This window comes from Neophocaena asiaeorientalis, unplaced genomic scaffold (assembly GCF_003031525.2).
Source record: "Neophocaena asiaeorientalis asiaeorientalis breed wild unplaced genomic scaffold, Neophocaena_asiaeorientalis_V1.1 scaffold684, whole genome shotgun sequence".
Classification (NCBI taxonomy): Eukaryota; Metazoa; Chordata; class Mammalia; order Artiodactyla; family Phocoenidae; genus Neophocaena; species Neophocaena asiaeorientalis.
Window position 1 is genome coordinate 5,833,506 of NW_020174048.1, and position 22,396 is coordinate 5,855,901.

Genomic DNA, 22,396 nt, shown 5'->3' on the forward strand with positions numbered 1-22,396 from the left:
ACTTTTCCCCAAACTCCTTTATCTATACAAGTTTCCATGACTCAACTTCTCACAGTGGAATTATAATATTTCATTTCTTGGTGGGTTCACGTTGATTTTTTCAGACTGGAAATGCTCCATATTAAATTAAATTTTTCCAGTGTCTGGCCAAAAACTCTTTTCCTTCCAAGTCTCTCAGTCACAACCATGCTGGCCCTCCAATATCTTCGAAACTTAATTCTCTCAAGGACTCTACATTTACCCCAAATACCTAGCCCCTTCTTGTCTTCATTTCTTCCCATATATGTCAAATATTTCATGATCCTGCACTTCACCAGCCTTTGGCTTGTGTCTATAACTCGATAAAATTCTTAATTTTTCCCAATATATTGAGAAAAATCCCTGACTCAACCTGATCATTCACTTCCTTCTTTTCCTTCTTGGTTAGACCTTATATACTAATATTGTACCTGGGAAAAATCATATTTTAATGTATTATTAATTTCTAGTTTTTAATGCTCATTGAGGTTCCAAGAAGCCAACAAAACTGCCCCCTCCCTTCCTGGCCAGGATAGTTAATTAAAAACAGGATTACATTCTGTGAGAATGGTGAACATTTATGCCCTCATTAAAAATCTAAAGGAGGCATGGGTCGTGATGTCCATCACATCTTCATTTACTTTGCCAGTCTGGTTCCTGCAAAAGTAGATGGATCCTGGAGAAGGACTGTGAACTCAGACTCATCCAAATGTGTTCTTTTCCATTGCAAGAGGATCTGAAATAGTTCTCATGCACATGGAATGGAAAATAATGCACATTAACTGTAAAGTCTCAGTGCTATGTTAACTCTGTCCTCTGTCACAATATAGTCTGAAAATATCTGGACCATCTGGACATCCGTACAGAACATCAGGCACAGATGATATCATCCTGTTCAGGCGGGATGAACATGAGAGGCTTGTATGATGGAGGCTTTACTAAGAAACATGTCCTGTAGTGGGTGGAAAATAAAGTTTTTAGAGATCCCATGGGCAGGAGCATGTTAGGATATTGCTTCTGAAGGTAAAGATAAGTTATTGCATTTTTCATGTCATTCTACAGAGAAGTATGAACAATACCTGGTATTGCTCCTAGATCCTAGGGACAATCCAATCAACACCTAGGAATACTATTCAGGATAATATACCAAGTGAAATGGAAGGTTGCCTTCTTTGAACAGGGCCCAGAGAAAAAAACAAATTCTATGGCTTGCTCCTTCGTTCATACAAGCTGAAAACTCCATGGTGATGGATGTGTCAGTGGTTAAAAAAGAAGCAGTGTGGAGTTTGTGGCAAGTTTGAGGGTGAGAACCACAACATGGACAGTGGTTTTCTGGAGTAAAGCCATCTAACCTACAGCAGAAAACTACATGTCTTTTGAAAAAAATCATGCTACAGTGACTTGGTAAGGAACTGAACACTCAATCATGGATTCCAGGAGATCATGCATCCAATTGTTTACCTAAGCTGGGTCCTGTTGACCCTTCAGGTAACAGTGGTAGGTGGGAACAACAGAGATTCATCACCAGATAGAAATGTCACATCCAGGATTAAGCAGGACCAGAGGACACAGACAAGATGCATGAGATAATAGCCTAGAACTTGCTTCACCCACCATGTTGCACTAGAACCTTGTCTTCAGCTCACACCTGGGGTGATATAGGATGTCCCTTATGACCAATTGAAGGAGGAGAGGAAGTCCCATCCTCACAACATGGATGAGTTGATTTGGTAAGTGGTGCAACCTGTAAAAAATGGATGGGAAATTTATTTCCATTTCATTCATGGGTAGACTTGAAAGACAGTAGCAAGGGAAAAGAAAATTCCAATGAACAGAATTTCAGGCAGTGTACCTGGTCAACCATTTTGTATAGAATGAAAAGAAATCCAAGGTTAGGTATACATTGATTTCATGACAATTGAACAATAGTCTGTCCGGCAGATCAGGAAGGAAAAGGATTGGAAGATAAAGAGTCAAAATTACATGAGATGGAGGCATGTGAATTAAGATATGAGATTGAGCAGGAAGATACGTGATACTGAAGACCTTTATACCACACATTAATACCCATCAAAAAGCATCCTCTATGGGAGCAAAACAAATAACCAAGTAGGAAAAAATGACTCTTCAGTTGATGTTAACCATACCTTGTTCACAGTCACTCCAGTGCCGGCATAATGAACGCACAGACGAAGGGACCACGAAGAAAGAGATAAAAGTTATGCATGGGCTCCATAGCATGGACTTCCATTTATGAAGGCTGATCTAGCTACTGTTGCTTCTAAAAGTCCGTCATGCCAGCAAAGGAGAACAATGCACTACTCCTTGAGGAGATCAAGTGGCAACTGGGTGGCAAATCAGCTACTTGGCGAGCCTTCCTTCCAGAAATGTTTTCTCCTAGAAATAGACATCTGTTATGGTTATGGATTTTCCTTTCTTGTCCACATGACCTCAGCTAGAGCCACCATCCTGAAGACTGTGAAATGCATGATCCACGGTCATGAAATCACACACACATAACTTCCGACTAGGGAAAACACTTTACAGTGAAAGAGGTGCAAGAGAGAGCCCATGACCATGGAATTCACTGGTTGTATTGACTATACATCATCCAGAAGCTGTCAGTGTGATAGAGCATTGGGAATATCCTGCTGAAGTACAGCTGAAGGACTCACTCTAAGGCTATATCTTATGGGGGGGGGGCACTATCCCCCAAGATGCATTAAACCAAAGTATTCCTTATGTTTACATATTCCCACTAAGCAGAATATGTAAGTCTGAGTACTAAGGGTTGAAGCAAGAAGAAGCCCTACTTAAAATCACTCTTATGGATCTACTGGGGGACTTTGACTTACTGTGGCTCTGAACACTGCAGGGTTAGATATCCTGGTTCCCAAATTAAAGGAGATGAAACTTTCTCTGAGTAACAAAGCAAAATTCCCATTGACATATGCCTACAGTTTTTACCTTGGATCTTTGTACACCTGATACTCAAGGAACCAGTTGGCAAGAAGAGGAATCATAGTCTTGTCAGTGGTAATTGACCATGGTAACAGAAGAAGGTTTGGCTTCTATTATACAATGACCATAGGTGGGAATATGTGTGGAAATCAGGAGACTCTCTTGAGTGATGAGACTCAGACCTTTCATGAATGAGGGATTTAGTCATACCACCAGGTACCATCTAGACTAACAGGAGTGATAGCTGGGGGCAAGGGGGGTGGTTAGAATGGACAGTGGAGAAGAGAAACAATGAGTAGCATTTGTGTCCCTACTAGCAAATGGAGTAATCGGGGCTGTAGTTTTCCCCTTCACCTTCCTCTTCCATACGCCATTCCCCTGGTGGGAAGAAAGGCCCATTATGACCTTGAAGGAGTTGGTCCCCAAACTGTAAAGAAGTGGATCAGAGTGGCCTAAAGAAATGAGTGGCATAAACTCATATCTCCCTTTCAAAATAGACTTTTTGCCCAACTGTGAAGAGTGTGGGGAACTGAAAAACTGCAGCTGTTTGCTTCTTTAAGCTTTCCTCAGCTTCCCAGCCAGGTCAGACTCATCTCAGGGAAGCCTTCAGCCAATCACTGTGCAAGGTGACAGTATAAGAGTCTAGCTATTTCCACATAATGTGGGCTCTTCTCTCTGCATCAGAGCTCCCTCATGGTCTACCATACTTTGTCAGGTCTGCAGCAACCCCTGTTATCACAGGTCCACTCAGTTTCAAGGGAAAGGAACAGGGACCTCATGTCTCAGTGGAGAAATGTTAACATCTCTTCCAAAGAAGAGCATGTGCCATGGGATATATTGGCATGGCATCTTTGGAAAATGCCATCTGCTTCTTTTCAAAGAAAATAGAGGTCCTCATTTCTTTTATTTAAAAAATAGCTATACCTGCATCCATATGGTATTCTTCTCTTTCCTTCCTATGATAGGAAGGATGAAAAAATGAGTACCTCTTCCTTTCTAAAGCCAGCTCCCCATCTGCATTCCAGAGCTTATTCCTTGTTGCTTTCTTGGTGGTCTTTTCTCTACAATGTATCTCTTTATGTATAAATCCCATATCCTTGAAATTGTTGTTTCTCACATTATCATCCAGTCCACACAAAAATATCATATTTCTCCTCTTAAAAAAAACAAAAACAAATCCCTTTTATGACTCTAGATGTTTCTCCTCCTGGCTAACCTATTTCCTGTTCTATTCAGCCAAATATCTTCAAGTGCTGTCTACACTAACAACGTATGCTTCCACACCTTCCATGTATTACTCGATCTACTAATGTTTAGGTTTCTAGTTGTGTACTAATGTTTGTGTTTCTATAATGTGTTTCATTATACCCACTTTTTGGAGATTTACACAATTTCCTTGCATCTACTTTCAATACAGCTTTTGCTAATAATCATACTGACTTCTCTTTGGCTTCTGATACTTTTGGCTTCTTCTTCCTTCTAAATATTTTTCATCATCCTCTCACGAAATTTTTCATTCCTCTGTGGCTGCTTGTTTATGTGTCCTTCCTTTTCCCATATCTTAAATGATGAGATTCTTTATGTTTCTTCGTTAGCCCCTTTCTTCTTCTCGATTTAGCATCTTCCTTGACAATTTCAAATGCTTATGTGTTTTTACTTGTTGTCTATAACCTGAGTGACTGCTAGATCTTTAGCCTATATCCCAGAGCTCAACAGAGTGTTTTCCAATATGGCTTCCTTTTGTTCTGTTGCATTTTAACCTATGTCTAAGAGTATATTTATCATACACCGAGTGATTTATAATGGATATATTTCTCCTTGCCTAACTGTCCAACCATGTTCTAAGACTTGGGATAATCCCAAATTTTAGTCCCAAATGACCTAAGCGTCCACGTTTTGGACGAGTGCCCCCAATATCTACCCTAAAATAAATTTTTGGACCAAAGACAGGTATCTATATTAAGTCCTACATCATAGGGCTTGCTTGACTCAAAAGATAAACTGTACCAATCAAATTGTGTTCAGGATTTTTCACTCGGCTCTCAATAGGAACATTTTATTTGTCAGATAACAGAATGAGTGGTCAACATGCCACGTCATGCTAAAATTATCTGTGTAATTCAGCCTTCTGCAGATATCTCAGATTAGTTTTTGATGCCCCAAGAAAGTTGGTGCACTAATATTTCTGGTCAGATATTCCTGAATGTCTTTCTCTCCTCTGCCTCTCTCCCTATTTCCTAGGTAGCATCACCTCCACTGAGTACTCCCAAAGGAAATAATGGTGTGTACTAGGCATTGCTGTGTTTTATGCTCAGCATTTCCAATTACCTTTGCAGTCTTTGAGGTGTATTTGGGGGAACATTAAACAGCGCAGCCTGAAGTATAAGAAGAGAAATATTTTCAGATAAGACTAACATCTCATATCACTTTTTTTATTAACAAGAAACTCACTCAAGTAACCCTAGTTCATAGAATGCTTTCTTTAGGAATGGGGAAATGGATTGCATAGGATTACGGGTCTCTACAAACAAATTATTCAGCTAAACTCCAGAAACACAGGAAAAGAATGCAAATCAGTTTTGGGGAGCTTGGAATATTTGGTTTCCCTCTTGGGTCTGCTTCTTATTGGATCACTCCTTCATTTACCTTTATCCTTTCTCTTTACTATATATCTTATATGTATATTTTCCTCACTCATAGTTCCTGCTTCTTCCTCATTTCTCTCTTTGGAGTCTATTTATGTATCTTTTGAATATAGTTTGCTGCAAACTTGTTTCCTTAACTAATATTTCCTAGTCATATTCCTAAGAGAATCTAACTACATTAGCAAACAATAAGCTCAGCTTCATTTGTAGAGGGTCTCCTGCAGAGGAGGTGGACAGCTGTGGCTCACTGCAGGGACAAGGACACTGGCAGCAGAAGTTCTGGGAAATACCTCTTGGTGTGAGCCCTCCCAGAGGCTACCATTAGCCCCACCAAAAGGCCTGTAGGCTCAGACCAAACAACCAACAGGGAGGGAACTCAGCCCCACCCATCAGCGGACAAGCAGATTAAAGTTTTACTGAGCTCTGCCCACCAGAGCAACAACCACCTCTACTCACCACAAGTCCCTCCTATCGGGAAGCTTGCACAAGCCTCTTAGATAGACTCATCCACCAGAGGGCAGACAGCAGAAGCAAGAAGAACTACAATCCTACAGCCTGTGGAAGGAAAACCACATTCACAGAAAGATAGACAAAATGAAAGGGCAGAGGACTATGTACCAGATGAAGGAACAAGATAAAACCCCAGAAAAACAACTAAATGAAGTGGAGATAGGCAACTTTCCAGAAAAATAATTCAGAATAATGATAGTGAAGATGATCCAAGACCTCAGAAAAAGAATGGAGGTAAAGATGGAGAAGATGCAAGAAATGTTTAACAAAGACCTAGAAGAATTAAAGAACAAACAAACAGAGATGAACAATATAACAACTGAAATGGAAAATACACTAGAAGGAATCAATAGCAGAATAACTGAGACAGAAAAATGGAAGTGGTTAAGAATCCACCTGCCAATGCAAGGGACACAGATTCAAGCACTGGTCCAGGAAGATCCCACATGCCACAGAGCAACTAAGCCCCTACACCACAACTACCAAGTCTGCACTTCAGAGCTCATGAGCCACAGCTATGAGCCCATAGGCTGCAACTACTGAAGCCCGCACGCCTAGAGCCTGTGGTCCACAACAAGAGAAACCACCGCAATGAGAAGCCCACACACCAAAACAAACAGTAGGCCCTGCTAGCCGGAACTAGAGAAAGCCTGCACACAGCAATGAAGATCCAACACAGCCAAAAATTAATTAATTAATTAATTTTAAAGAAAAGAAATCAAAAATGACACAAACAGATGGAGAGATATACCATGTTCTTGGATTGGAAGAATCAGTATTGTGAAAATATCTATTCTACTTAAAGCAATCTACAGATTCAATGCAATCCCTATCAAATTACCAATGGCATTTTTTACAGAACTAGGACAAAAAATCTTAAAATTTGTATGGAAACACAAAAGATCCTGAATAGCAAAAGCAATCTTGAGGGAAAAAAACAGAGCTGGAGGAATCAGACACCCTGACTTCAGACTATGCTGCAAAGTTACAGTAATCAAACAATATGGTACTGGCACAAAAACAGAAATATAGATCAATGGAACAGGATAAAAAGCCCAGAGATAAACTCCTGCACCTATAGGCAACTAATCTACAACAAATGATGCAAGGATATACAATGGAGAAAAGACAGTCTCTTCAATAAGTGGTGCTGGGAAAACTGGACAGCTACATGTAAAAGAATGAAATTAGGACACGCCCTAACACCATAAAAAAATAAACTCAAAATGGATTAAAGACCTAAATATAAGGTCAGACACTATAAAACTCTTAGAGGAAAGCATAGGAAGAACACTCTTTGACATAAATCACAGCAAGATCTTTTTTGACCCATCTCCTAGAGTAATGGAAATAAAAACAAAAATAAACAAATGGGACCTAATGAAACTTAAAAGCTTTTGCACAGTGAAGGAAACTATAAACAAGACAAAAAGACAACCCTCAGAATGGGAGAAAATATTTGCAAATGAATCAATGGACAAAGGATTAATCTCCAAAATATATAAACAGCTCCTGCAGCTCAATATTAAAAAAACAACCCAATCAGAAAATGAGTAGAAGACCTAAATAAACATTTCTCCAAATAAGACATACAGATGGCCAAGAAGCACATGAAAAGCTGCTCAACATCCCTAATTATTAGAGAGATGCAAATCAAAACTACAATGAGTTATCAACTCTCAATGGTCAGAATGGCCATCATCAAAAAATTTACAAACAGAAAATGCTGGAGAGAGTGTGGAGAAAAGGGAACTCTCTTGCACTGTTGGTGGTAATATAAATTGATACAGCCACTATGGAGAACAGTATGGAGGTTCCTTATAAACTAAAAATAAAATTACCACATGACCCAGCAATCCCACTACTGGGCATATACCCAGAGAAAACCATAATTCAAAAAGACACATGCACCCCAATGTTCAATGCAGCACTGTTTACTCTAGCCAGGTCATGGAAGTAACCTAAATGCCCATTGACAGATAAATGGATAAAGAAGATGTATATTCCATATATACAATGGAATATTACTCAGCCATAAAAAGGAACAAAATTGGGTCATTTGTAGAGACATGGATGGACCTAGAGTCTGTCATACAGAGTGAATTAAGTGAGAAAGAGAAAAATAAATATCGTATATTAACACATACATGTGAAATCTAAAAAAATGGTCCAGATGTACTGGTTTCCAAGGCAGAAACAGAGACACAGATGTAGAGAACAAACTTATGGACACCAAGGGGGGAAAGTGGGAGGGTGGTGGTGGTGGTGGTGGTGGTAGGATGAATTGGGAGATTGGGATTGACATGTATGCACTAATATGTATAAAATAGATAACTAATAAGAACCTGCTGTATAAAAAAGTAACTAAAATATAATCCAAAAAAAATAATAAAATTCTGTTAAAAAAAAATCAGCAACTTTCCTTACTTTCTACTCACACACAGGAGTTCAGCCAATGGAGGAGAAACTGGGAATAAGGACAGTCACCCAGGGAGGACACCTTAAATGACTGAACATGGTTCTCTGGCTAGAGAAGGAGGCCAATGGAATCACATAGAAATGAAGAGGTTGGAGATAAAGACACGATTGAGTCACTGGTTCTCTTTTGCATCCGTTATACCCTCCACTTTCTGTGAAAAGAAGGAAGCTCCTTGGTATGAATTTTTTCACCACCCATACTTTTATCTTCTTCTAGGAATTCGTGTCACCATCTTTCTACAGGAAACATTTTTTCCTGCCATTTATGGTTAATCCTGACCTCCTCTTCTGTCTTGTATCCTCTGCAACATTGCATATTATTGCATTTTGATCCTTTATCCTTCATTTTTATGTCTCCTATGGCACCCCTTTAAAAAACACACACACACAAAATCCTAAGTGCACAAAATTAATTGTGATCTAGATCATTGGATTTTAATTTATTAAGAGTAGGTGAAGCTTAGATAGAAAAAAAAAAATTCACCAACACTGTTGTTGAAATTGGAGCCTTTTGGAAAGAAACAGGAAGAACTGGCAAACTCTCAGTCACTAATGAGTCACTGATGTCATTGAGGGAAGTGGGTAAATGTCAAGAATATTCAGATCAGGTTTTGAAGAAGAGGGTATATGATTAGGATGAAACAATGGTAGGAATTCCAAGACAGGATAAATTATAAGAGAAGACGGTGTTCTAATTGTCTGGAAGCAGCAGAAGCCACAAGAAGCACTGTCCCAGGCAAAACTAATTGCTATCATCTCTCTAGTCCTAAGATGCTTGATTCTCACTTCTGTTATAGTCTACCAAACCATATAATTATCTTTCTTGCTCCATTGATTGAGAAACAGAGGACTATTTTTCATCACTGTATTTCTAAGATCCATCACTCTGCTGGGAACATAGTGGTAATAAGTAACTGCTCGTGAATAAATGATTGAATAAATCACAAGAATGCACACACTAATGAGAATGTTGACACTACTGTTCTCTTGAATGATGGGAAATAGAAAGAAAAAAAGAACGATCTGAATTGGAAAGATCTGCAAGGGATATAGTGTCCTCTGATGATTTCATGAGGTGGTGACGTGAATGAAGAAAATTTCAGAAGATAGGGATGATTGTTTATTATATGCTCCTGAGAAATAAGAGAAGTAAAATGGCCCTCATTTCTCATCTCTAAACTACGAGTCTCAGTTTTTTTAAATCTCTGCAAGCCTAAGAATCCCTAGTCGCCACTGTACGCACGTTCCAGCACAGCAGTGACTAGGAGAGATGCTACGTGGTACTGCCTCCTTGGGAGAGACGTAATCTCTCTGTCCTGGAGAACCCTGGTACTGTCATTCCCCACTGGCCTATGGCCCTTTCTGTTGGTCCCCAGCCAGGGTGTTGTAAGGGATGCTGTATCCAGACCCCCAATGTGAGAGAAAGAATACATTGCCCACCTGGACTATATTTCTTATAATTATGATTTTTTTCTGTTTTCAGAAAGAGACAATGTTTTTAAGATAGATACTTAGTAAAATGGGAAGTCTTAGATAAGAATATCAAATGAGAACCAAACTAAAATGTCTCAATAAGCATTTTAACTTTTTCAAAATTATAATTAAACACACTCAGCCCACTGTATAAAAAGCTTTTGGAGGTATGGAACTTATTGTAGTTCTAAACTTTTGGATAATGAGAACTGAGTTAATTCTACAGGCAAAATCTAGCTGTAAAGAAACAATTCAGAGAATGCGCTGTTTCTGTTTGAGCTAAGGAAGAATGACACAAAGAAGATACTGTTCAAATAAAAATAAATGTTCATTTCAAATGTTGCCTTAGATTTGAGCCTTGCTGTTACTGTGTACTGAGAAGCTTCTGTTTGTTAGAAACAGTGAAACTTGTTTTCCATTTCCAACAGCTAGTCATTTCTTATAGTCTAAGGTGGACTTTTTTTCAACTTATAATTGTTATTTATGAAGTTTTCAGAGGTGTTAATAAGCACACATTAATAAAACCCCTGTCTGAAATTGAATACTTAGTAGATTAATGGTTGAGTAACAGCAAACACATTCAGCCATTCTAGGTTAAGAAAAAAAATGTGTAAGTTACTTCCCTCAATTAGGGATACAAACACCTGGGGCTTAAGGTAGGATTACAAAATGTATACTTCTGCGCCAGGACCAGCTCTAATGCATGATCCAGATTTTTGCTAAAGAATGTCATTTTGTGGAGAAGGGACATGCATGAATGTCACTAAAATGTTTTCAAAGGTTGTTTCTTTTTGTCGTTGTTACATCCATAGTATAAATTTGTTTGATCTCCCCTGCATATGCCTTCATTCCAACCAGAAATTGTGTGAATGTGGGTTTATAGGTTATAAAGGAGTAGCAGTGTTTATGTTTGTGAGTCCCGTGAATTATAGTAATCTTAAATAAATTGTCTATATGGGTACTCGCCCTGCTTTTCAAAAGCTCGCTTTATGCCACTTGGCTTTTGCAAAACACGTACATTTGCACCTGTTTTTGCTAGCTGAAAGAAATTTGACAAGGATTTTCACTTTCGTGGAAAAAGAAAAAAGAAAATAACGTTCAGTGTGTGTTTTGCAGCAATCCTTACAGAGGCAGTGTGCACCCAGAGCAGGGAGAGGGGTACCGTCAAGCCCCTTCCCTTGAACTAACACTCAGCATCTCAGCATCAAGCTGCCAGAGCTTTGAGCTGTCTGCTAGCATCTGTGCTTTATCTGGATCTATTTTGTGTATCCGTTAGCAAGATTCTTTCTAAGAGATTTGCTTCTTCGCTTTACACCATTTTGGTATGGAAGGTTTCATAGGAATGCTCTACTTTTGGATAGTGAGGGAAACCTGTACTGTGGAAAATGACTATTTGGGCAAGGCATCTAGCTGTGAGCAGTTTCTATACAATCATGCTTTCACAATCGTGGGATACGTGGTTGATGGAAGGGACCAGATGGGAGTGTAGCAGCGCCTGTAGTCCAACATATTAACAAGCTGCCCACCAGCAGAGGATTTGTCCCACCCTGCTGTACATCTGAGGGGGTGGTAGGAGTAGCAATTGGAACCCTAACTCAGTTCTCCAGTTTCTGTATCTCTATGTATATGATACATTCTCACTCACAATTTGCCTGTGTTTAGTTCTCTTTCTATAATTTTGACTTCTAAGAAATCAGGCTATCCCTTACCAAGTACCCTGCCAAGGCTTAAAAAATAGATAAGGAAATACTTTTTTGATGTTTTTATAGCCTCTCATTCATTTGGATTCTATGGATCTGACCTGGCTGTTGAGCCCTCTGGAAAGGATGTTAAAATCCACAGATGAAGAATTTTAGGAGATTTTTAGATAAGGATAACGCATTCTTGGCTCGTCCAAGGGTGCCAAATCAATTGAGGGATGAATGAACAGGAAAGAGGGGGGGTGACAGGGAAATGAGACATAAATAGAAGGAATGGGAAAGAGACCAGAACAGGTGTTAGAAAAAAGGCTATCTGGCCAAATTATGTTAAGAATTTGGCAGGAGAAGAGGAATGAAACCCTGGCTATTAGTCATGTGGTTTTTGCAGGAATATAAACAGGACTAATGTTCAAGTAAGAGTCAGTGTCTTAAACCAAGAAAGAGAAATGATGTAAGACATGTATGTGAAATTAACATGCATTATTTGTACCCCAAGGAAAGAAAACAAGATGAACAATTCCCCAAACAATTCTAAAACACATCCCAAGTTCTCTGAATATTTGTCATTCCACATACAGAGATACTGTTTGATTGCAAATGACATTAAACGTTACGAACATATGCAATTAGTGCAAGTAGATGACCTAGATTCAGTTCAACACCCATGATTTTCTTAATTGGAAGGCTTTTATACCAGCAACACTTTAAATGATTTCTGGTTCGATTTGGAAACTTTAAAACCAGATGGTACTTTTGTGAACTCCTTAGCAGGCACATTTGATGTTGTCATTGGATTTAAAAGGAACGTGTGGATTGAGGCCCCTATAAGACAAACATAAAATTTTAAAGTGTCTGGATCTGTGTGCTCTTAAATCAGAGCTACCTGACATAATCACCATCTGATAATGAGTGAAGGTCATTATCTTCATGTGGTTGAAAGTGATATGAAATTCTTTCACACTTACACCAAGTATCTTTTTTTTTTCCAGTTAGATAAGACACATTTTCTAAATTTACTCTTAAGCACAAAAAAGAAAAAAAAAATGTAAATAAAACACAGTGGAATCAATAAAGCATCCCTTTTACCATAAAAAAAAATTGATTTACAGTTTTACCCATGCCAATATACTGCAGAAAGTATTCATATCCTGTTTTCACATACAAACTGTCTTTTCTCAATAACCTGACATGAGATAATTATCACTTAACCACAAGAACAGATGTAATGGATTGGATGGAGCCTTACAAAATGGTCAATAGTCCACGATATCTGACCTACATAACTGGCATTTTCATGGGACTTAACATAATGCATGAATCCTGTTTACTGTGGTCTTGTTTAAGAAACAGAATATCGCCAAATATTACAAAGCACCTGTGTGCATCCTCCCCGCTCCGCCTCTGACTGCCTCAGAGTTTTGTGGTATTTACTTCGCAGCTTTAGCGAGATTTACCATGTACTATATGATAGCACATCACACTGTATTTTGGAACGCTATCTTTTCGGATGTAGTATAAACAGAAGCATACTATGTGAGTAATCCTATAGCTGCTTTTTCAAGCTCACTGTTAAATACACCTATTTGGGGCTTCCCTGGTGGCGCAGTGGTTGAGAGTCTGCCTGCCTAATGCAGGGAATGCGGGTTCGTGTCCCGGTCCGGGAAGATCCCACTTGCCGTGGAGCGGCTGGGCCCGTGAGCCATGGCCGCTGAGCCTGCACGTCCAGAGCCTGTGCTCCGCAACGGGAGAGGCCACAACAATGAGAGGCCCGTGTACCGCAAAAATAAATAAATAAATAAATAAAAATAAATACACCTATTTGGGGAGCAGAATTGGAGGTCATCCACTTCCATTTCTTATATTCTGTGAGGGTCTGTGTATTTTTAATTTCCAAAAGTATTTTGTAAGCATTTTATTGATCAAATTTTTACCTTAATTGGCATAGCCGGTAGAATACCAGTTCTTTGAGAGTTATAGGGCTTATCTTTGTGATCTACTAATAGACAAATTTCAAGAATTTCTCCTGTGGGGAAAAAAATGATATATTCTTCTGTTATTGAATGCAATAATGGATATCTATATGTGTATAAAATGTGTGTCTGTCTCACACATACAGTTCTATGTGTGTATTTGTGTGTGCGTGTGTATCTTTCGGTAATTAATTTTGCTATTCGAGTCCTCTCTATATATGTTTCTCTTTTACAGGAAAGTGAGGTGTTAGTGTCCTCATATACAGTAAATTTGTCAATTTTTACATAGTTCTGTCCATTTTACCCTTTACATTTGGAAGTTGTATTATTAAGTATATCCATTTTTAGATTTGCCAAGTCTTCCTGATAAGTTGTCTATTTTTAGAATTCTGTGTGGTATTACACCCCACTTATGTCTAGCAATGCATTTTAAACCTAAAGAACATTTTTACTGACATTTATATACCACTTTTCTTTTTGGTAGTATTTTCCAGGTAAATCCTTTTTTTTTTTTTTTTTTTTTGTAGTCCTTCTGAGTCATTTTGTGTTAGGTGTGTTTCATGTAAATCTCATATAGTTAATTTCTTTATTCTTTAAACTCAAGTATATAATCAGCATTTTTAAAATGTAGAAATGAGTGCCTCTGTGTTAACTAAGATTGCTGATATATTTGAATTTATTTATGGCACTTTATTTCCTACATTATAACATTTCGATACCTCTCTTAAATTCATGAGGAGTCAATAATTTTAATCCCAACAAACTGTGCCCCAAACCTTGCTTTTTATTTCAAATGAATTTACTGATATGAGTCAAAAGTGAGGTTTATCACATTTTCCTATAAATTATAGGCAACTACAATGGCAAAGTGGAGTTTAAATGTGCTTGGCAACAAAAATTTACCTTAATTTTTCTTTTTTCTTTTTTTTTTTGCGGTACGCAGGCCTCTCACTGCTGCGGCCTCTCCCGTTGCGGAGCACAGGCTCCGGACACGCAGGCTCAGTGGCCATGGTTCACGGGCCCAGCCACTCCACGGCATGTGGGATCCTCCCGGACCAGGGCACGAACCCGTGTCCTCTGCGTCAGCAGGCGGACTCCCAACAACTGTGCCACCAGGGAAGCCCTACCTTAAATTTTCTTATTGTTCCTTCTAAATATATCTATTCTTCGTGGATCTGTGATCAATAATTGGGTACAAAGGTGGGTGAAGTTTTTAAAACTTCTAAAATGAGTTAGGGAGACAATTATTTTATCTAATCCAGGCTTATACTAGTTAATGAAACGATCATTCAGAAAACCATAATAATGTAATACTAGTTATAACATGGTAGTTTAAATGATTTGTTTAGGCAGATTAAAATGGCAGGCTAAAAATGATAATAATGGGTGTAAAGAATCTCCATCTTTCACAGCTTTAAAATGTTGGCTTTGTTGTGTGGTATAATTAAGTCAACAGTGTGCTGGGTGGGTTCTGGGCTTGCAGACCACTGTTCTTTCACTGCCACCTGTAAATTCACAGGTACTTTTCCCCAAAGCTGTGGTGTACAGCCTTTTCCAAGGTAAGGTTGACACCTGTAAAAGTGAAAATAGAAGGGAAAACGCCATAGATAATAGCAAGCCAGACAATTAAGGCAGTGCATAAGAGCGATAGGTAGGTATGCAAAATATTCTTTACAGCTTAGCTGTCAAAATTCCCTAATTTTTGGAATTTAATTCATCCCTACATAACTTACCTAGTTTTATACAGATCAAAACATGTCTGGCTCATTTTGGCAACTCTTAGGAAAATTTTCCTAAGAATTTTATGTTATCAGTTTCTGGTTTGCTTTTAAGTTGAAGATTTTAACACTGCCATTTCTCTTCGAATTTTTGTAACAGAGATAATAATATTTTTCACCTTAATTCATTCTTTAGAAAGTTTTAGATTGTTAGTAATTCCATTTGGTGTGGGCATATGTGTAATGATGCATAATCATGCATACGGGGTCTGTATAGACAGACATAAGTGGAAATTGCAAACCTGAAATCTGACCCATGCAAAGAAGGTATCTGAAGGAGTAAAAGCTAACATTTACCTGTTTGAGTCAGGCACTGTTCTAAACACTTTATATCAACCCTTTGAATCCTCCAATTGACCCTACAACATAGGTATTGTTTTCACTTGTATAGACAAACAGAGGACAAGTTACACAAGGTGATAGATGGTAGCTGGCAGAGCTGGGATTTGAACCATTTGGGACTCAGAGCATATGTACTCTTACACTCCGTGATAAACTGTTTTGAGAAGGGGAGGTGTTCATATATGCTGGTTGTGTGATGATGGTGACTTTGGTTGTAGTTATGGCTGTGATGAGAGTGGTACTAAAAACAAACAAACAAAAAAATCCTCCATTCTACACCAGGAGCTAGGCTAATTATGTTGCATGCAGAATGCCAAATAATTATCTGAAATATTTTATGAGCTAGGGAATATTACTATCCTTATTTTTCAAGGGAGAAAGCTAACACAGAGAAATTATGTAACTTGTCCATAGTCACAAAGCTAATGTTTCACAGAGCCAGGGAACGTTCAGGCCCTCTGGAGGCCTGAATCTAAGACCTATTCTCTGGTCTTTACTTTTCTGCAGGTTTATGACATAAATATAACACTTACTGGTCTAGGCAATGAGGTAGTTAATTCTTTTACTGAGGATTACCATACTGTTAAAGCCTCTTGCTGGTTAAAGACTATAACCTTTTCTAATTTGCATTGAAACATCTATGCAGATTAGAATAGGTTACTTGTTAAATTAATCTTTTATTTTAAATGCAGAATAGTCACTATGTTCATTAATAACCAGACTCGGGGTTTTTTTTTTTTTTTTTTTTTTGGCTGCATTGTGTCATCTTTGCTGCATGCCGGCTTTCTCTAGTTGCAGTGAGTGGGAGCTATCCTTTGTTATAGTGCACGGACTTCTCATCGAGGTGGCTTCTCTTGTTGCGGAGCACGGGCTCTAGGCACGCGGGCTTCAGTAGTTGTGGCACAGGGGCTCAGTAGTTGTGGCTCACAGGCTCTAGAGTGCAGTCTCAGTAGTTGAGGCGCATGGGCTTAGTTGCTCCGTGCCATGCGGGATCTTCCCAGACCAAGGATCAAACCCGTGTCCCCTGCATTGGCAGCCAGATTCTTAACTACTGTGTCACCAAGGAAGTCCCGGACTAGGTTTTTAAATGTAGATCTTTATTGACAAGCCACACTTGTTTTTCATTTCTGCTCCACACTGCTGAGCTATGTTAGCACAGGGAAGGGCAGGTCTGCATTAACTATGACAAAAGTTATCATAAAGAGTACAAAAATTATGGTTCAGAAAGATGACTTAGACTTGATCATGTAATGAAGGTAAGAAGTCCAAGGATAATTTCAGTTTGGCAGGGTACATGTAGGAATGAAATTAGCAAGGAGTGGTGAAAACAGAGGAAGTGAGTTTGGCAGGTAATAGGAATAATCTATGGTAATGGAAATTGAAGTCATGAAAATATGGCGGTCTGCCCTTCTGTCTTCCTACTGCATCCATGTTCACCAGATGACCTGGTCAGGGAATTTTGAGTTAGAAAGCAAAATTAATAAGCATTTACAATACTGAAAAAGGAACATACCGTTGTTAAATTTATGTCTTAATTTTGCTTGCTATCCTAATACATATATATTTTACTTACCGTTTGACAGTCTTCTTTTCACTTAATAGTACATATTTTTCTATATAACATTGCATGTTCATTTTCTTGTATTTGCTGCGTAACTTCTTTTCACATTCCTGTACCATAATTTGCATGTGGCCATTCTTGTATTTTGGGCATTTGTGTTGTTTCTGGAGTATACTGAGGAGTGTCATAGTTGGGTATAAGCACCTTGACATCCAAATTCTTGGAAAACAAAGATTGTATCTTTCTCCCATTTAAAGCCTTCAATTGTTTCCTACTGCTTTTTTTTAATTAAAAAAATTTTGTTTGCAAATATGTTTTTCTAAATTTTATATTGGAGTATAGTTGATTAACAGTGTTAGTTTAAGGTGTACATCAAAGTGATTCAGTTATACATATACATGTATCTATTCTCTTTCAAATTCTTTTCCCATCTATGTTATTACAGAATACCGAGAAAATTTCCCTTCTGCTATACAGGAGGCCCTTGCTGGTTATCTATTTTAAATATAGCAGTGTGTACAATCTAAGTTCATTACATGGCTGCCAGCCAGGTTTTTTATAGATTTAGTTCCATGTGGTTGTAGGTCTGAGGTCCCCATTTCCTTGACAGTTGAGGCCGTAGGGAGTCATTCTCAGCTTCTAGAGACTCACTGGCCCCTACCTCCATCTTCAAATCCATCAATGAGTGGCTGAGTCCCTCTCATACTTCATTTTGTTTCTGACCTACCCTCTACCTTATCTCTCCTAATTCCTCTTTCATTCCTCTCTCTGACTTTTAATGATTCTTGTGATAACATTGGGTCCGCCTGGATAACCCAACATAACCTCCCTGTCTTAAGGTCATCTGATTAGAAATCTTAATTCTTTCTGTAAAAGCCCTTCACAGAGGTACATAGATTACTGTTTGATTGCATAATCAGGAATGGGAATTTTGGTGATGGGGCATCTTTAGAATTCTGACTGTCACATGTCTATTAATAAAAAGAATGGAATTTTATTTTATGGGATAACATTTTGCTTAATTAAGTTTCACAGTTACTGTTCTTCATGATCCAGTCAATTGCAAATGTTCATTTCTAAGAATCATTCTTAGCCTACAGGAACAGGAGACTTACTAAAACAGGAGACAGGCTGGTTTGGCTCATGGGCTATAGTTTATGAACCCATGATCTAGAATATTGTGCAGCCCTTGGAAGTACGGTTGATGAGTATTTAATAATCAATGCGTAAACTATATAGGTATACTAAAATAAACAATAAAATAGCATGTACTGTTTTTTCAATTGTATAAAACAGATATTTGTAATAGTAAATTGATAAATAAGTAGCTTTACATTTGCATAAACTGAAAGATACGCAGTGCACTGAAAACAATAGTTAGAAAGGAAATGAAACACAATTCCTTACGTGTTTCTGTATTTGTAAAGCAATTGTAATGTATTTTTATCAGAAATTAGGAAACATTTTAAACAGTATGAAATATTTCATATTTAACTATGCAGTATTGATTTTTTAATTTATTTTTTGCCATTAATTGCTTCACTAATGTAAGTAGGATAGAAGATATTAAAACAGAGCATCATGTTACACAGGAACTGTTATAACAGCTAAATCTGTAAAGAAAGATGAATTTTAAGTGACCTTGTAAGCCAGACTCTACTAAACCTAACTGGCAACTCTGTCCTGATTAAAGAACAATGGGATTTATTTTAACAGTCCTGTATGAATGGTTCTGTGCTGTCCACAGTGTTAGTTTTCACACCTCAGTTACCAAACCAGTATGAATCTACCCCAAATCCCTATGTTCTAGACTTGTTTTTGCTTACCATTTACTATGAAACTTTTTTAATGCATGAAGATGGGGGTGAGAGTGGGAAAAATACATGAAGGTATAAATGGAAGTTTGTCCCTTTGCACTGAGCAAAATATGTACCCCACTCTTATTGCCAGGGATCCATAGCTCAGCCAGCCGTTCGCTTTGGTTCTCTGACAATTAAATGATTATCTTTCCACCCTTTGACTACTCACAATTAAGAAAGCAAAGAAAATAAAAGCGATATTCTACAAGAAAGACAGAAAGAAGAAAAATAATACCATGAAAGAGAATTTCTTTACCATACGTGTATGAGTGGCTGGTAGGATGAAAATGGGCTAAAGTCATGGGAGTGAAATTTGTGTGAAAGGTCCATCTTAGAGATTAAGAATTAAAAGAGAGTCTGTTTTCATTTTGTTTGTTTGTGTTTGTTTTGTTTTTTAGATTCCACATATGAGATCATATAGTATTTGTCTTTCTCTGTCTGACTTATTTCACTTAGTGTAATACCCTCTAAGTCCATTCACATTGTCACAAATGGCAAGATTTCATTTTTAATTGCTGAGTAATATTCCACAGTTTATATATACCCCATCTTCCTTATCTATTCCTCTTTGATGGTCATCTACGTTGCTTCCATATCTTGGTTATTGTAAATAATGCTGCAGTGAACATTGGAGTGCATGTATCTTTTCTCGTTAGCGTTTTTGTTTTCTTCAGGTAAATACTCAAAAGTGGAATTACTGAGTCATATGGCAGCTTTATTTTTAATTTTTTGAGGAATTTCTATACTGTTTCCCATAATGGCTGCAGCAATTTACATTCCAACCAACAGGGCGTGAGTGTTGCACTTTCTCCACATTCTCGCCACAACAATTGCTTTTTGTTGTCTTTTTGATTGTAGCCAATCTGACAAGTGTGAGGTGGTAATGCATTGTATTTTTTTTAACTGAAAATCTTTAAGTTTTAGTTATTCCAGAAATCTTCAATTGGCTTGCAAAAAGTGGCGATGTTTTGTTTTAAAATGACAATTGTAGGTTGATGCCACCACTGTTATTTATGTATATGTCTTGTCATATGTATTAGATAACAGTATCTATCATCTTATTTCTTTTTTTGAAATATGTAAACATTTACCGCAATGCAATGTACCTAGCAGGATCTCAATAAATATTAACTGAATTTAAAAAAAGAGAGAATTAGAAGAGATAATTGGTTAAACTATAGATATGGGTGAGGTAGTTCTCCAAGACAGAATAAACTATAAGACAAACGAAAGCTCTTTCACATAAACAATTTTTTTAATGTCAAGTTGAATTCGTGTATATTATATATGCACTAAATGACGTTCATATGCAATAGACTGTTGTGGGATAAAGTAGACCAGAAATAAACTGAAAAATATCGCAAAACAAAACATATCAAGATCTCAAGAGAAGTTGTGAATAATACAACATAGCTATTGAGTACCTGAAATCAACTGCAGGAGAGTGGAGAACTTCAGTGTAAATTCTCTCAGAGAACATCTCAGAACATAAAGAGATTGAATTGTGTAGAAAAACTTCCGTGTAGCATACAAGTTCACCCTATAGTTCCTCCAAGAGGGAAACTGAGCTGTGAATGAGTCTAACATGCTAGGCTAGGACCACAGTATTTGAAGAAGTATCTTATAAAATGCATAACATTTTGACTGTTGACCAAGAGTTAATTCATTTTTAGATATGTCATGTCTAGCCTTCATTTATTCCGACTCAAACAAGAGAGTTCAATATTCAGGTCAAGATTTGCAATGGGCAGTCATGTGACCCTTTAACTTTTAGGTGCTATTAGGAGAGGAACACTTGACCTTTGGGCACCTTGTTGCTGATGAAATGTTCAGGTTAAACTTTTACTAGTTAAGGAACTTATAAAGTTTTACAGAGGCTTGCCTAGGATCTAGAGTAAGGGCTTGGGGTTGAGGTCAGACAGTGGCTTGAAAGGAGAAAAGTAGCACTAATAGATTTGTTTTGAGGGGACAAATATATCTACCTCTTTTCAATATTTTGCCTAAGGCCACCTTAGCCCTGCCATTCAAAATCATCTTTTCTGTTATTTTGGCACTTGCAGTACAACACAGAACCCCGATTTAGGCTGGCAGGTAACTTTAGACTATTCTTCCTGACACTTTGCTTTAACTTAGTAAAATACTAAATAAAATATGGCTTCTTGTCACTTATCCCAAACATCAAATATAAATAGGTAACATTATTTATTTTAAAATGAAATTTGCTCTAGCAAATATACTTCATCTTTTGTTGCAGTCCTTTCATTTGATTTCCAGTTTCTCTCTTTCATTTTGGAAGAAAAAAATTCTATGCTTTATGTCTGTATAGACTCTCCCATGGGGCAGTTCAAGAATAAATGTGCGTCCTTAACATTACATTTCTTGGTTTTTAGCTTGCACCAGAACTTTCCCCCCATTTCAATGTAGCTTTTGTATGGACATGTGCAATAAAAAAAGCTAATAAACTTAATAAATGGTTCAGTTGCATGGCTGCACCTGTGTGTTACCTTCATCCATATCATCCACTTCCTCAGACATTGCCCTGTACCTCGTCTTGGTCACAGGACCCTTTTGTAAGTCTAATAAATAATGCAATAAAAGTAAATAATGTGAGAAAATGTTACAGTGCAGACTGAAAATAGTTTTGTTGTAAATTTATGCATGTTTTTATTCACTCTGCCAAGTACAAGTGTGCTGGCATTCTACTGTTCGCTTTAGACCTCCCACAGGAATATGACCAAAATCCTTATTTCTTACGAGCTTCGTTCAAATATATATTAGAGTGGCTCAGTGCCAGCACGTTTTTTTCTCAATAGGATTGGTGCAAACTGATTCAGACAATAACACATGCTATAAATATATATATTTCTGAAATGACCCTCTGAAACTGTCTGCACGTTCAAAGTACAGTAGAAAATTAAGTTTTTTCCAGTAATTCAGGCATCAAATGCATTTTTCTCCTGATGTTCTATAAATATGGACAAACTGTTCACTTTTACTTGAGACTTTTGGATAAAAGATATATTTCCAAACAGATGTGAGCGTGTGGACTCTGAATGTTTAGAAAGGCAAGACTTTCCAATGATGCTAAGTACTAAAATCAT